Source organism: Cherax quadricarinatus, chromosome 86 (assembly GCF_038502225.1).
Source record: "Cherax quadricarinatus isolate ZL_2023a chromosome 86, ASM3850222v1, whole genome shotgun sequence".
Lineage (NCBI taxonomy): Eukaryota > Metazoa > Arthropoda > Malacostraca > Decapoda > Parastacidae > Cherax > Cherax quadricarinatus.
Genome location: NC_091377.1, coordinates 5,693,607 through 5,711,062, shown reverse-complemented (window position 1 = coordinate 5,711,062; position 17,456 = coordinate 5,693,607). Strand labels below are relative to the sequence as shown.

The following is a 17,456-nucleotide window of genomic DNA, read 5'->3' as shown; positions in this document are numbered from 1 at the left end:
TAGTTAAGCGTCATTATCATAACCAGGCTCAGCTGTGTCTGCTGGGAGCTGCTGCTGCTGTGTCTGCTAGTGGCCTCTGCTGTGTCTGCTGGGACACTCCGGCATAGCTTGCAGAAGAAACCAACTATTATCTTATGTTTATTCTGTTTATATATTTACTTTATTTTCACTCATGACTCTCAATAAAAAAAATATGTTTGGTTAAATCAAGGAACGGGAGGCGTTCGAATCCATGGCGAGTGAGTCTTAAAACTCACAGGCCAGTTTGTTAACGCACTGGTCTGTGAGTTTTAGGGCTCACTCGCCATGATTCAAACCTCCCCACCCGTTCACTCATTTGTTTGCAATCATGTTTTTTTTTACGATTTCGTGAGTTTCCCCCCACTCGTTGTGATAGTTTTCGATATAAATATACTAACAACACTATCTGTGTGCTGCGCATGCTTTCATTACATAGTCCTGATGGCACTTATCTTTTAATCTTCTTGTTAGAACTTCAGGTTAAATCATCTCTGTGTTGTGTTATCTTCTTGTTCCAGCATATCTTGTCTCAGCCGGGGAAAAAGGAGTGGTGCATACACTTCTTTTTTTCACTTCAAGTGAAGCAGTAAAGCCGTGTGAGCCATTCAGAGCAATGAGTAATGGAGACTCCATGTGGTAATCTGCAGACAGACAGGTTCCAGTCGATCACTCCAGATTGTCTTGGTCACTGTGTCGCCTCGCTTTTACAGTTGTACCACCAGTTCCAGTACTGAATGAAGACACATTAAACAACTGCAGGTATTTATTATTACAAGGCTTCGATCATGCTACCCTTCAGCGAAACATCATTAAAACAAAGAAAAATACACAGTACCGTGACTGGAATAATACACAAATAACCCGCAAATAGGAGAAAGAAGCTTATGACGTTTCGGTCCGACTTGGACCATTGACTAGTTACATTGCTTGATGAGTGTTTTTATACACTTGCGTGTGAGCTGCCTCGTCCTGCAAGTCCTGTCTTCCATATGATCACCAGCAGCATCACTACTCTCACGCTGCCACTTGCAACACAGCAACACTCAATGTTTCGCTCATAGGTAATCTTTTGCAGCGTTCACTAAGAAAGTGACTCTGCTACACTGGTCTTCCGATTACTGCATGTATTTTGTCTTCCATCTCGGAACCAGTGTGAGTGCAATTTCTGTAGCTTCTGTGTAGGTTCTCCCGTCTGATCCAAGTTCAATACCTCTAGTCCTTTCAACTTTATTACACTCTGTTAAAAGATCCTGGTCAGTAACTAAGCTCGTATGGACTATAACGCACGAGGTCCATAGTTTCCTGGTCATTCACTACACTCGTAAAAACTATTACGCATGAGGTCCATATTTCCTGGTCATTAACTACGTTCGTATGAACTATAACACACGAGGTTCATAGATCCTGGTCCGTAACTGCACTCGTATAAACTATAACGCACGAGGTCCATAATCTTAGTCTCAAAGAACTGTGGTTCACACCTGCGCTCTTTCGGTCCCTGCTAGTTTAACTATCTTGCGATGACTCCGCGCTACCCACGCTGGTGCTGAAAGAGTGACTACTCCTTCAAGAACACTGCTCCTATAACACATCGGGAGGACCTATCTGTCTCACAACATTAGCGGAATTACCTCTGAGGCAAGGAGAAACAGAGAGAGAATGAAACTGTTCCTTACCAATTATTTCGAGATGTTTTACTACACAGCGCACATTACCACTAACTACCACTACCAAGTCATACACCATCAGAGACACAAAACTCACATGTTAACCATAGTTATGCCAGTTAGCAGCACTAACAGTTACCAGTACTAGCATGAGCTTTGGAAATAAAAGTCAGCATTTGCTTAAGTCTCTTGTGTGAGAGTAAATGAAAGTATGTCTACGTCATATATCAACCACTGCGAGATAATGAACACCTTGAGAAGAGAACCTCATTATCATCATCATCATCATCATCATCATCATCATCATCATCATCAGCAACGCCGGCGGGAAGGAACGAGGTTTCAGAATGCAATAAGAGAAGTCTGCTGGGAACGGTGGCTATCAATCTGGCTTACTTCTGCGCTCTAGCTCAGTGATGGCAGGTTTTGCTTCCATTAAAACAAAATTAGCCACATTAGTGTGTTGTTATACTAGTCTCTTGGACAGTAACACAGTGGAAGCAGAATTTAGCTGTTTCCCCTATCATATCTATCACAGAGGATGGCTTGCATAACTCAGGTCAAGAAATGTGTCAAATTCAGCAGGGTGCTGAGGATGTCACTCTGAAGAACACATCACAGAACGGGTGGGGTTTGAATCCATAGCAAGTGAGTCCTAAAACTCACAGGCCAGTGTCTTAACCACTCGGCCAGCTGGTTCTAATAAGATTCATCCAACTAGGTATATTTCTATACACCATACGAAAGTTAGCATGGGCCACCACAAATGCAGGTTTTTATAGACGAATCCCACATCAGCATCACGCTCTAGCTCATGTCCCTTCAAAGAACACGTCCAGGGCTCTCCACCTTCCTCTCCTCCTAGAGATACGTCAGTTTTCGCAAACACTGATCACTGATATCTGCTTAATTTAACAACAATGAAAATAATATTGTATATTTAGACTCTCATCTGGGAGCCTAAAATACGCAGTCTCATTTCCATTGTTTTCCTATCTATGTCTTCCTCCACGAGGAAGTGTCGTAAGAGGAATCTTAAATGCCGGGAGCAAAGGGCTAGTAACCCCTTCTCCTGTATAAATTACTAAATGTAAAAAGAAAAAACTTTCCTTTTACTTTTTAGGTCACCCTGACTCAGTGGAAGACGGCTGATGCATTAAAAAAATCTACACCACTTAAGCTTCCCACACAAAAAATATACATTTTTCTAAGTAAAGATAATGGTAATTACCCCGTATTTATGTAAACTTATCCTAAAATAACAAAATAATGGGGTGACTTTATCGTGGTAGTGAGGGACACATAATACCTAAGAACGTTGTTGTGCATATTGTGTAGCACTATATGGTTTGGCAATACCGTTGATAAATAGTTCAGAATACCGACAGGATGATAGATTAGACACTTGTGCAACACTTGGGTACTGTGCAACACTTGGGTATCCAAGTATTGCACAATTGTCTAATTCATCATGGCAATGCTCACAGTTAAAGATGATAATCTCACAAAAGAAATAACTGTAAGCTTTACTGTTTGCTCAGCATGCGAAACATCATTTATCAATAATAGTATTTATCTGTTTACTTATTCTAACTAATGTTAGATATATCGGCAGTACTTTTAGAAATTTCCAAACTAGAATGAGTAACTGAGATTATGGAGTCTCTTGAATACTTGGGAAAGTATTAAGTTTGGCAACAACAGAATATAGTCACAATACCGTGAATGTAACAATTCACAAATAAGTCTCACTTAATAGAAGCTTACTCAGATAACCCGCACATAAAAGAGAAAAGCTTATGACGATGTTTCGGTCCGACTTGGACCATTTACAGTCACAGTGTGACTTTGTAAATGGTCCAAGTCTGACCGAAACGTCATCGTAAGTTTTTCCCCTCTCCTATGTACGGGTTATTTGTGTATTGCTTCAATCACGGTATTGTGCCTATTTGTTCTTTAACAAACGCTTATGACGATGTTTTGGTCCGTCCTGGACCACTGTCAAGTTTCACTGTTAACAACTGTAACTTGACAGTGTTCCAGAACGACTGCAAAGTCGTCATAATCTTCCTCTCCTCGATGAAGATTATTTGTGGATTTGGCAATAGAGTTGTGGATGTATGAGGCCGCTGACGGTTAGAGTCCTTGAGCATGGCCAGTATGTCTATATTTTATTCCGATAGGCCTACTTTAGTGCAGTTTAATCGGCTACACCTCACTTATCTTCAATTAATGGAATTAAACATTTTTGTTAGGCTATGAAAACTTTCATAAACAACGAGAAGCCATACAGGATGTACGTAAAATCTGCAGCCGTGTGCACATGGTGGTCGTGTATAATAGCTTCAAGGAAGCGCACATGACTCGTGTATACAACCACAAACACTGTATACACGCCCGTCGTCTATGTTAACATAAAGATTATACAGCACTGGTTTATTGGAACAAAGTTGCATGGGTGGTCGCTGAAATGCTTCCCACTTGCCTTTAAATTTAGAGTCATACTCGGTGAAGTCGACAAATTCATCGTTCAACTGTAGTTGTTACAACGTTGCATTTACGGCCTGAGATGCTAGCCTACCTCATCTTATTTACAAACTAAAAGCTATTGTCCTACATCAGTTCATTACAAAGTCCAGCTCTATCTGAAGTATATCACCATCATCCATGATGTCGTCAACAACAGCCGACTAACTGCCATCAAGACTGAACGCCTGATGCAAGGCTGAGGGACTGATTACCTCATCTTCTATCTCTCCTCAATCTGCTTTTGTCGCTGAATTGTAGTATAGCCACTGGCTAGCGAAACGTCTACAAAATAAAGATACCCAGATGTTGCATATGTGTCTAATTCTTCACTTATTTACTGCAAGGTGAACAAAGGCAGTGGGTGTCAGGAGATTTTGACATTCGTCTCGGCTTTATAGGGAATGTCACCACCCAAAATAGTCGCCCGACATCCAGGTGCCTATTTAATGTTAGAGCACCAAGGGCAGCATCTGTAAAGAGACTAACGCATTTCAACTCTCCCAGATATCCCACCGGGCACATCAATTGTGAACCGAAGGCGTTACCACGTTTTCGTGAATTCGATTGAGACAAAGCATCTCTTATGTAAGATAAATTAGATATCAGGTATATCAAAACAATTGGAACAGTCGCATTGGAGTGTTCATTTACCACAGCTGCCTGGAACAAGACTGAGACAGCTACACTGCTGTACAGAACTTTGAAAATTTATTTACTATAATTCCTTACATGGCTTTCTGGTGCAATGTACAAATGGTGGTGAATATTGCTGTACCCTCTTCCTGTATCTTTGCCGGGTTCTAGAGCAGTGGCGGTGATCTCCCTGCTAGGAATTGAGCCCGGGGAGTTCGGTTGTGAACCAAGCGCGTTACCAGTGAGATACGAGGTACTTAATGTGATCACGTCATAATGTTGGTTCTAATTCTTTTCATGGCTGACCTTAAGCATGGATACTAACTGCATGGGTGACCTTGGCAGTAGTTGAATTTTGGATTGAATCACCTCAGTTCTTCATTATAAAGAAGAAATGTGTATATATTTCAGTGTATATACACTGCGAGTTGACCTCGAGCCCTATCTTAAGAATCGAGTATTCTTGACTGATGGTGAACAGGCAAAAACGAGGTATTAATGTCCATCGTGCAGTTGATAGGCTTTTAACTTAACACTGGCCTCTAGACAGAGCTGTGATGATTCTAATTAAGAGCGAGCGACCACACACGATGATTGACGTAAGTGTTCGCGCCGTGTACACCACCACCCTGGCAGGCTCCATTAATACTGTAAGAATCAGGGACACATAAAGCATGCATGTCTTTCCTACCCAGCATATGCAGGTGGTTTCAAAGGGTTTCAGACTCTAACTCATAAAACAAGTGATTAACCCCGGCCTTGGCACTGATGCCAGATGCAACCTGACTTAACACATAACGTCTGCCAACATAACCACACCAGTAATACTCACGTGGGCTTGGACGCCCATAGTTTATGCTGAGAAAGAATAATGGAAGAGGAAGACGCATCACCACTCTTGTAATACCTTGAACCACACTGCCATCACTCTCAATGCAAAACAGTTGTTTATGAAATCCCCGGTGACACCCCACACATCGTCAACTCGTATTGGCTTAAACTAGATCCTGAAGACGATTTCCTGCTGCTGCTGCTGCTGCTGCTGCTGCTGTTTTGTTCGTCAGGAAATGTCTCCTGATGCGGGATTTTAAAATTAAGAGGATGACTGGCTGAACCTAATGGGCAAGTTTCCTTACACCTGCTGCGGCAGCAGTACTGCTTCTGTTTACCTAGCAGTAAATAGATACCTAGGAATTGGTCGACTATTGTTGGTGACATTCTGGGCAAGGACTTTAGACCTCAAATTGAAGAAAGCTACACTGCTTGATTTTCTCGGGTTATTAACCATTCGGGATCATTAGTCCCAATAAAGTCTCCTTCTATTACGTGAGTGTAAATTATCATTAATAATCATATTAAGCGCTAAACCCGCAAGGGTGACAGCGTGTGAAAACTGATGAGTGTACACTGACCCGCCAGACTAGTACCATGAAGCAGGTGGTGATAGAGTCTGCTCTAAACAGTCACATCCTTGCACAGCCCCACACTACACTACACTACATTACACTACACCACACTTCGCTATACTCGCTACATTACAGTACACTGCACTACGCTACGCTACGCTACACTATACTACTTAACACATCCTCGTCTGTGCTCCCTTCAAGGGGCTGCCTTAATGCTTTTCATCCATGGAATTGGAGCTATTTTTCCTTTCCTTGGATTAAAAATGAATACTTCCTATATGCAAGCGTTATATGATCTCTAACTTCACTGATCAACTTTCAACTATAAATTATCCTCCGAAATCACTGGTTCAAATTAGTGTATATATTTAGGGTACAAGAAGTCAATATCATAGACTAGAAGTTATGTCATCTAATGTAATTCAGTTCTAAACACTCGTTTCACAATCCAGGGGAGCCGGATTTAGCACCCTAAGTATTAAAAGAATGTTGTGGGTGGCATGAGTTACAGTGGTTATAAATTAATGAAAATATGCAAAGTTAGGGTACTTTTCAAAAAACTGCTTGCAGTTTGCTACTATGGACAAAGTACTTACATAACCTGAACGTCTGTTCGTGAGCTGTATTTAAATTTATGATTTTTTTTCGCATTCAAGAACCTAGTGATGCAACATGTGTGACAGTAGTTCAGTCGGCCAGTTAGTGGTGCAAACTGCCCATGTTCCCTCTAATAGTACATAGGTACCTGGGTGTTAGCCGAGTGTTGTGAGTCACATCCTGTTGCTTGAAATGAACTGCAGTAGGATAATAGCTCTTATCCTGTAAATGAGCCGAGGTAAAAATATTAACTCTGAGCCTGTAAATGAGCTGAAGCAGAACAACAGCTCTTTAACTTTAAACTGAACTGTGTGTATAAAATCTACAGACAGGAAAGACACGAGGAATTTGAAAAGCAATTAACTGGGGGTGTGCAATACGTGCCTCGGCACTGGCACTGTGGCTCTCACCTCCAGTGATACTCTGAGCCACACAGTAAATAGAAGGCAGGTTGCTATAGTTGTGAGTGCTGCAGGGAAATTTCTCTCCAATTGTTTGCTTAAAGCTTCCGTTTTTTACACACATTAACAAACGTGTTCCCTTAACTGAGCCTAGTAGTTTCCTTACCTCTGACTACGAGTGTCGTACTGCCGACAGTGCTTAAGAAAGGACACTTTGAAGAATAAGCTTTATATTGGGCTAACGTTTCGGCGTGTAGAGTTTTCTCAAGCCATACTTGGTAAAGTATGACTTGATAAAGCTTTAATACAGCGAAATGTTGTTCAGATAAAGAATTATTCTTAAACATGGCTTTTCTTCTCACCTGTCTATGCCAGAACGATGTACAGCCACTTTTCCCCTTACTTATGACTTAATGGTGCATCACGGATATGACAGAGATGTTTAATAACAAACATAGCAATCAAATACCTTACCACTACAAACGACTTACTTGCAGAATAATCTAAACATGTACAGACTTTTGCGTCCAGAAGCGTCATCTGAACATAGCACTGTCATAAGAAATAACATTGAAGAGTCCTTCCTTCAAGGGGCATGAGTTAGCCATGGTAAAGAGATCTTCCTTCAAGAACTGTAGCTGCTCTGTCCTTCCTTCCTCAATTATATCTAATTTCCTTCCATTCCTTAGGTGCTGTGGTACCTTGATGCTGGTAAAGGACTCTTGATCAAAGGAATTAGAACTATTATCTCGTTATTTGGATCAAACATGATATTTTCCAATTCCCAGGTGTATGGACCTCCCTGGGGTTGAGTATAATAATACACAGTCTGAGTGTTTAATCATTTTCTGGGTTCTGCTCAATCTTTCACTCTATACAGCAAACATACATACAAACTTACTCAAATGCATCAGCGAAGCCTCCGCAAATCCCTCTGTAGGAGATGAAATCTCTCAGAGTCACTGATGCAAGCAGGAATGCCAGGCTGGACACCATCTTGCAATAATTCAACTTGGCTGACTGGTCCTCTTATGGAACGAGTAATGTCAACCAGGATTGTACCAGACCACCCGCAGTTACTTTGTACCAGACGTGGTCAAGATGCGGTTGGAGAACCGCATGCGTCTCTTATTCACTGCAGCTCAATGAGAGTATGGAAAACAGGAATTACACCTAGATATTGCCTCACGAGCCGCATTTACTGAACCAACGAACCGCATGCGGCTCACCAGCCACAGTTAACCCACATCTGCTCCATTAAGGTGGTGCAGCCAGGTAACTAAATTCAGTTGATTTACATTTATCAGCCCTATTGGACGTGACTACGCGCGAGCTTGCATTAATAACCTTTGCAATATACTCATGATATACAGCATTACGCGGTGAGCAATGTTTCTCCATACACTGGAAATGAGGTAAAAGCCTACGGAACCCTTGATACATGCCAGTCATTTGTCTGAGGCTGGGTAACAGGCCTATATAGGTGACAGGTGCTTAGGCCTGGTAGATAAAATACCTCTCAGCTACAAGAGGTTTTATAAATAGACTTTACCAAGACGTTTTATCCAGAGAATAAGGAAACTAACAAGTTTTATCAAGAGTCTTTATAGTGGCCTTACCAAGATGTATTATCAAGAGTGGAAGGAAGCTTTATCAAGAAGTTTTATCAAAAGACTTTATAAAAAGGTTTTATCAAGATGTTTACCAAAAGTATAAGGAAACTTTATCAAGAAGTTTTATGAAGATATAAGGAGACTATCAAAAAGGTTTTATCAAGAGGCTTTATAATTGATAATAATAGTGTAAAGGTCACATTTGTTTTACTTACTTTATTAGGATATCCTTCATTAAATCTCTATAATGTTATATATATATATATATATATATATATATATATATATATATATATATATATATATATATATATATATATATATATATATATATATATATATATATATATATATATATATATATATGTCATGCAGAATATGTAAAACTGGTCAATTAGCAAGAACTCACTTAAAATTAAGTCCTTTCTAAAATTTTCTCTTATACATTTAAAGATATATTTTTTTCATTAATGTTAATGTAAAAATTTATAATTTTCCACCAAAAGGTACTTAGAAAACTTACCTAACCTTATTATAACACAAACAATTTATTTAAGCTTAACCTTACTAAATATATTTTAGATACATTTACAATAATTTAATACTAAACAAACACAGTGAAATATATTTTTTTCATTAGGTTCAGAATCATTTTGGCGAAATTATTGCATACTCAAATTTTCACTTGTCCTATATGGCAAGATGAGCATTGCTATTTAAGCCAAGATCGCAAGTTCTGCCTATTCGGCACGACATATATATATATATATATATATATATATATATATATATATATATATATATATATATATATATATATATATATATATATATATATATATATATATATATGTGTGTGTGTGTATGTGTGTATGTGTGTGTGTGTGTGTGTGTGTGTGTGTGTGTGTGTGTGTGTGTGTGTGTGTGTGTGTGTGTGTGTGTGTGTGTGTGTGTGTGTGTGTGTGTTCATAAGAACATTGTCACCTTAAGACCATTATAAAAATGTAACCTTACGTTTGTAAACTCATGTTTCTGACGTTCTTATTTTGTGTCGTCTTCTTTCTGTTTCAACATTTTTTTCTGCATCTTCCTTTTTTTATTTATTTTTTTCGTCTTTGCTTTACAAAGGCACCAGTAAATCGTCAAGCAACTCGCTAGACTAATCTTTGATGAATATCCTTTAACATCTTTGATGAATATCCTTTAATATCTTTGATGAATGTTCTTGAATATCTTTGATGAATATCCTTGAATACCTTTGATGCATATTCTTGAATATCTTTGGTGAATATCCTTGAATATCTTTGGTGAAAATCCTTGAATATCTTTGATGAATATCCTTGAATATCTTTGATGAATATCCTTGAATATCTTTGATAAATATTTTTAATGAATATCCTTGAATATCTTTAATATCTATAAGAACATCGTCACCTTTGGGTATGTTCCTGATGACATTGTGTCTGCTGTCATTTCCTCACCACTGGAAAATATGCCTGGTGATTTCCTCACCAATGTCTCACATTCTTGCTATTACCGCCACCACTGGAACCTGTAAGTTCCAATATATCACTAAAAATATTCTGTGGACGGTTCCTAAACCATCCATTATATACGAGCTTCAAGAATATTGAAAAAAGGCTTATCGCTAAGTGGTCTAAAATCACTCTTTTATCCTCAAAATGGATTCCATTATCTTATGTAATAACTTTTCCAGTATTACGACTGTTATTATCTACTGTATTAGTTCTACATTTTTTAAATTTAAATATGCGTTGTTTAAAGCCAACACTTAATAGCCTATATGAAGTTTTATTAAAACCGTTATATTACAATTTTCCTGGCTAAATAAAGTTTTTATTAGTTATAGCCTCAATAATATTCTTACGAAGGCAAATATTATGCTTTTGTCCATTCACTATTGTGCACTGATGCTGGTGAAGGACTCCTGATCCAAGGAATTGAATCTTTCTTCTTCTTTTAACAAACTGATCGTATCCCACCGAAACAGTGGACCAAGAAGAAAAACAAAAGTTTCTCTTTTTAATTTTAGTAACACATACAGAAAGGGTTACTTGCCCCTTGCTCCCGGCATTTTAGCCGCCTCTTACAACACGCATGACTTAGGGAGGAAGAATTCTGTTTCACTTCCCCATGGAAGTAAGAGGAAATAAACAAGGACAAGAACTAGTAAGAAAAATAGGAGAAAATCCAGAGAGGTGTGTATATACATGGTTGTATATGCATGTGTAGTGTAACCTAAGTGTAAGTAGAAGTAGCAAGACATACCCGAAGCCTTGCATGTCTAGTCGTAGGTGGTGTCACATTTGTCCATGTGGAAGAAGGTCGTGCCCAAGGGTTAAGCAAGCGAAGAACTCCTAAGTATTAAGATCCCAAGAAGTTGCAGTGTCTGACAGGAATGCAGATGAATGGTTCAGAGAACCGACATGTTGATAAATTAGACCTAAGAGTTGCACATGTGTCTAATTTATCAACATGTCGGTTAAACGTTTCGATAGTGGGTTTTTGTGCTTATAAAAATAATGCCTAAGTTTACAAACTAAGATCCGACCTTCATACCAATAACCTGGAGATCCTATGGTTTAAAATGCTGTGAGAGTAGTGTGTCCCCATCAAGGAAGGTTCCTTGATGTTGGTGAGGGGCTCTTGATTTAGGGAATTGGATCTGTGCTCCAGTTCCCCGAATTAAGCCTGAATGCCTTCCACATCCACCCCCCCGGCGCTGTATAATCCTCCGGGTTTAGCGCTTCCCCCTTTATTATAATAATAATGTGAGAGTAGTGTCCAGAGCCGAGCCCAACTGAGAGACGATAATATTTGGTGACCAGTATCTACTTTCAACAAAAAGTTATGTAAAAAATTAGAGCACATCCTAGCACTAAATAATTACAAACAACTAATTAATGAACCAACCTTAATAACAGAGTTCTCAGCCAACAAACTCCTATTAAAAAAAAAACCAGTAGAGCAGTTGTCATTAACTATAGACTTGGTAGTGTACTCCGAGTCATGTCCAAAATCAAGAAGTATCCTAATGGAAATAAAATCCCCATAATTACATCAGATTACAAGATACCTCACTCAACGGATACCTCCTTAGTTAAAATGGCAATTTATATAAGAACAGAAATATCAGAAGGGAATTGCACAGGCATTTGTTACAGTGAACCATAGCAAATTATGTTTGAAACTACAAGCTATCAGCATAACCTGTGTAGGAGAAGAAACATATTTTATTCGGATTATTAACCTCGGTGGGTTAGCAACCCAAGAAAGCCAAGTAGTGTGGTTTATTTCCAGTGTCTTTCTTTGATCCTTTTCCTCTGGATGTGAGCCACAGAGTTCGACTGACACTCAGGTACCTGCTTATTGTTAGGTGGAGGACAACAGGTGCAACTTACCAACTACTAAGTATACAGAAGAAGTGTAACGTAATTACTAAGTGAATAGGAGCAACAGGTATAACTTATTTACTGCTAGATGAACAGGGGCACCAGGTGTAAGATAACGTACTTACTGTTCTCCACTCGTCCAGGGTTCTAACCGGGGTCCTTCGTGTATTAGATGACAACACTTGCTACACAATGTATAGCCCTTAGCTTTTATTTACACACTTTTTCTCTAAGTAGAGTCCATGGTAAAGACAGATAGCAGAGGACTTAGAAGTCCACAACGAGGCTATCTGCTGATAGTTGTTAACTTCCATCTATCACACAATATGTAGGTGTTTGAGTCAAGGATAGAAAGCACAAGACTCGTTAATATTGGTTTGCACTCCACACTGTTTTTACCGAGTCCTTCAGTTTTCAGTACTAATTTTCTGCCTATTTATTCAGCAACAAAATCATCACGTTGCTGTTAGCACTAATTAAACGAGAGCGAACTGTTTTAATGAATTGTTCAACCTTCATTAAACCCTCCTGGAGCTCCCTCGCTGACTGACGCGTCTCTTGTCTCTGTTAAGTCCAGGTTATGTTTTCAATTGCTGTTTATGTGACTTTTGTGTTTGTTGAAGAAGTACTACGACCTCAAGCCTTGAAGATGAGTGCTTGGATGTTAGTGAATAGTTCTTTATCCTAGCTAGCCTATCCTTGTTTAGTTGGTTAATTCGATGTAGAGTCTATCGACTACATGAAGAGTCGTGAAGGCTGCACACACATAAGACGCATGCGCAACAAATACGTATGAATAGCACCATAATTTTTAAAGGGGTGGACCGGTAAGCCAGCGGAAGGCATCAGTCAGATGACCAAAAGCTCTAGCTGTGGGTCATCATATGACTAAGACCCACGTCAGGAAACACTTGTCCTGTTTCCTGACGAACCTTACCTAACCTATCAAATACGTATCATTATTATTGTAGCTCTGCGCTAGCACAGCAGGCTTCTTCAGTCGAATACAAGAGAATATAACAGTGGAGACAGTAGAAGTAATTTTAAGGTGGTCAGTCCATCAACCTGAGGGACTGATCATCTCAGGATTACTTCTACTGCCTCCGGTGTAATATTCGCCTGAAGAAACATGTATGAAGGAGAAACTTTGAGGCATTAGAAGTATTGGACATATATTTTACTTATCAACTTCTATAATATAAGGCTATAATAACTTCTTCACTGCCGATCAAGAATACTTTAGTCCTTAAATTAGGGATTAAGAAAACCTGCAGTCCTGTTTACTATACAAGAGTTTTTAAGGCCCCTAAGTTTTCACCACCAGTCAAGTCAGCATATATACGCTGGCAGAAATACACCTCTCGGTATATATATTATGACATCTGCCGGTTGGTTGGTTAATGGGGTTTAAAGCCTATCGACTACACGGGGGTCATTAAGGATGAACAGTAACTCTTGTACCACCAGACAAGATTACTTTGATTTCTAAAATAGGGATTTAAATAAACTCTGAGCATATATACTGTGAGATAAATACATCCCTCAGGGTATATATTGTGTGATACCCCATGTTTTTGATCAAATCTACATACTTACATGTTATATCAGAAGCGCTGTACCGGGCTCAGCGTCCCCTAGTGAATGTAACCAACACCAAGAATTTAACGACTGTTTTAGCAGAAGCTTCTATTGATTTTTTATGTTTATGTTTTAATCTATAAAACTTATGGATGTCTGACGAAAGAGTTAAAGTTAGGAAACAAAACTTTTCTTATAAATCTTCAAACATTACCCATAAAAAAAATAAGTTTTCAGTGAAGAAATTGAGTTTTTCTGGCTGAGACCCCTTCCATCCCCCCCCACATACGCTGTATAATCCTACGTGTTTAGCGCTCCCCCATGATTATAATAATAATCATGGGGGAGTCAAGTGATGGAACCAACTAGAAGAAACTCGATCTACATTCCCTAAAAAATAACGAAAACTTCCAAGCACTAAGAAACTTACATGCAAATTAATATTTAAGTCGGAAACGAAGTACTTTCATTTTTGGGGTTATCCTTGGGAATTTACCCATATGTTATTATGTATATGTGTAACTGTATTTATGTGTACTTGTACCTAAATAAACTTACTTAAGCTAATATACCAGGAGGGATAATTCAGTGTATATTAACTGTGAGGTGTATATCTCTCACGGCATATACACTGAGGAGTATATATCTGAGAGAATATTCATTGAAAGCTTTATTTAATACCTTTTAATAATAATTTAAATTTTTCTTAATGTTAGTGAATCGAAGCTTTAATGACCGACGCAAAGTGCATATAGGTTTTAAAACTAATAGTATTATATTATTCATGAAGCACTAAACCCGTATGGGTTATATATCGCCTGAAAGTTCCATCCAAGGAAGGGGAGACTAGCTCAAAATCCTTTTACCAAGAGTCCTTCACCAGCATCAAGGCATCCTGCTAGAAGGGTTTTAAAGGCTTTATACACCTTAGGCTTGACGCTGTGGTGAGCCTCACAACCTTGAGTGTCTCTTGTAGCCTGGCTGAGATGTCTCTAAACTGCTTCCTTCTTACCTACTTTAACACATTGATTCTCTCATTCTCTTTCCCACTTCTCTCTCTCTGCATATATATATATATATATATATATATATATATATATATATATATATATATATATATATATATATATATATATATATATATATATATATATATATATATATATATATATATATATATATATATATATACTGAGTCCTGACACGAGTCTAATCTTCAACGACCAGTTTTGTGACATGAATCTGGGCTAAATTAAGACCAACTAGGTTAAGTTAGGTAAGGTTTGTCAGGAAACAGGAAAAATGTTTCCTAATGTGGGTCTTAGTAATATAATGACCTGCAGCTGGAGCTTTTGGTCGTCTGACCGAGGCCTTCCACTGGCTTACCGGTCCACCCCTTTAAAAATTGTGGTTATAGTTATAAGCATTCTTTTATTACTAACTAGGATACCAGTATGTGTATGAGATAAGATGTTCATATTTTATAAATCTGCATTATTTATGTATGCTGTTATTATAAACTCTAATTGTTCATACTGTGCTATTTTATGAACACCAGAGTAGGTGCCAAGATGGTTTGCTTATTATAAATTAACGTAATTATGAAAATTTCAAAGCTTAAATAGGGGTTGTACTGGACTTCTCAGGGAGAAAGAATCATGTCCTCATGCATCAGTTTTCATGATTAATATTTGCTTTGTGTAAGTAAATATACTCTGGCAAGCTTCGTTAGTGAGTGTAGAATAGATCAGGATAAAATTAATTTAGTTAAAACGTAGAATTAGGGTAATATTTTGATTTTGAAAGTTTGTTGACATTTCGACATATTGATTTAATAACTTTAAGAACATGAAACAAAATTAGATATTAGTTTTACATATACATTATAAACTAAAAATTATGCTGGTGATATGTTAGAAAAGGCTTCATTAAATTTTATTTTTTCTCGGAATTTCAAGTAAAATTGCAATGGAAGGTGTGTCATCAGCTGATTTTAAGTCATCACTCAGCGCCAATATCAGCTCAGTGAGTGTACAACCTCTGTGGAGGGGTGACGTATGTGTTGTTGCTCTGTGGTAAGTATCATTTACTTTGTTAGGATGTTGAATATTGAACTGTATTTACATTTATGATTTACAAATGACTGTAATATATTTAGGTGAAGAGTTATTGTCCTCCTGCTTGTAGCAGGAGATAATGTATGTTACGCTCCCTCATACGTCCATTCTCGCCACAACCTTTCTCACTCCTTCCTACACAGCTCCCTCAACTTCCATCCTCCTACCTCATTTATCCTCACTTCCTCACCCTTTTCCCTCACATCGGATCCGCCACAGACCTGGGGAAACTACATTAACAGGTTTACATAATGGATTTAGGCTTGCTGATTTAACATAAATTGCATCTCGGGTCTTGTTACAGCCTTTCCTCTCAACATTGTCTCTAATTTCTCACTCCAGGCTTTCGAAGGCAGAATCTCATGTTATTTCTCATATATCATGCGAAATGTACCATGTGGAATATGTAGTGAAATTTAATCTGAAATATATATCCCACAATATACTATATGAAATATAGTGTACAAATGTGTGTACAAGCTCATACATACCTTGAGCTATCATTGTTATTATTACAATCAAGACTTAATGGTAAACCCGTAAGAGTCACAGCGCTGCAGGGCAGTGAGGGTTAAGTTTGCCTAGAGACAGAGTCGGTAAGGGTAGTGAGGAGTGCTAAAGGGAAAGTAAAATCAGTTGGTGTAATGAAGCTGTCGCTAACAAAAAGTCCAAGAGACAGTCTGCATCAACGATGGAGCTGTCAGCGAAGTATCTGTAAAATGTAGAAAAGATCTTAAGGTTTGCAATGAGAGTTGTCCTAGAACTGTTTTGAGCGTTATCGTGGCAGCATCAGCATCATGACAATTGAGCACCACCATCATCAACAGCAGAAGATTGTAAAGCTGCAGAAGCAGTAGCATCAATAGAACTAGATATTCAGTCTTCCTCATTATTTATATCACAGGATATATATACAGAGGTGTATATATCCCTATTTTAGAGATTAAAGTATTGGTGATTGAATATGATGGTAATATGCAACCTTAATAACCTTTTGAGAAGTCTATAGGCTTCAAGGCCAACTAACCAACGTTCATTTTTATATTTTTCCCATTTTTTCATTGTTTTGCTTAGCTCAAATAATGTACGGTATGAGTAAATATTTAGCCTTTCACAAAGTCTGGCCACACACACCGTAATATATTTTATTCCTTAATTTTTAAGAACTTGGCGTCTCTGAAAGTTTAAAATTCCTATTATAGGCCTTAACGAGGGGGGGGGGATGCTCTGAAGCCAAGGTTAAGGCTGTTGATTGAAGAGCTAAAAGCTTCCATTGATCCTCTGACCAAACCTGATTTCTTCCCATTCTCCAGGTGCTGTAAGACCCTCACGGGTTTGTCGCTTACCAATGAATGTAAAAATAATTTACCAAGTTGGGATTTTCAGTACAATGAAACCTTTGGAATTCAATAACTACAGTTTTCATTAATTTCTAAACTGCAGTGATTGTTTTCAGTATTTGTTTTAAATATAAAATT

At 38.2% G+C, this 17,456-nt stretch overlaps 1 protein-coding gene across 8 annotated transcripts in view; it reads left to right on the top strand.

Moving 5' to 3' along the window:
* Positions 1 to 17,456, top strand: part of LOC138855244 (somatostatin receptor type 5-like) — a 332,516-nt gene that overhangs the window by 22,431 nt on the left and 292,629 nt on the right. For 2 of the 8 annotated variants that reach the window (XM_070103594.1, XM_070103588.1), the window contains exon 1: positions 15,839 to 15,936. The exons of 3 other annotated variants lie outside the window; for them this stretch is intronic. The gene's annotated coding sequence lies outside the window, so the exon portion shown is untranslated. Of the gene's footprint in view, positions 1 to 15,814; positions 15,937 to 17,456 lie in introns of those variants that run through there. 3 more of the 8 variants (XR_011394437.1, XR_011394436.1, XM_070103593.1) reach the window with 3 other exon arrangements.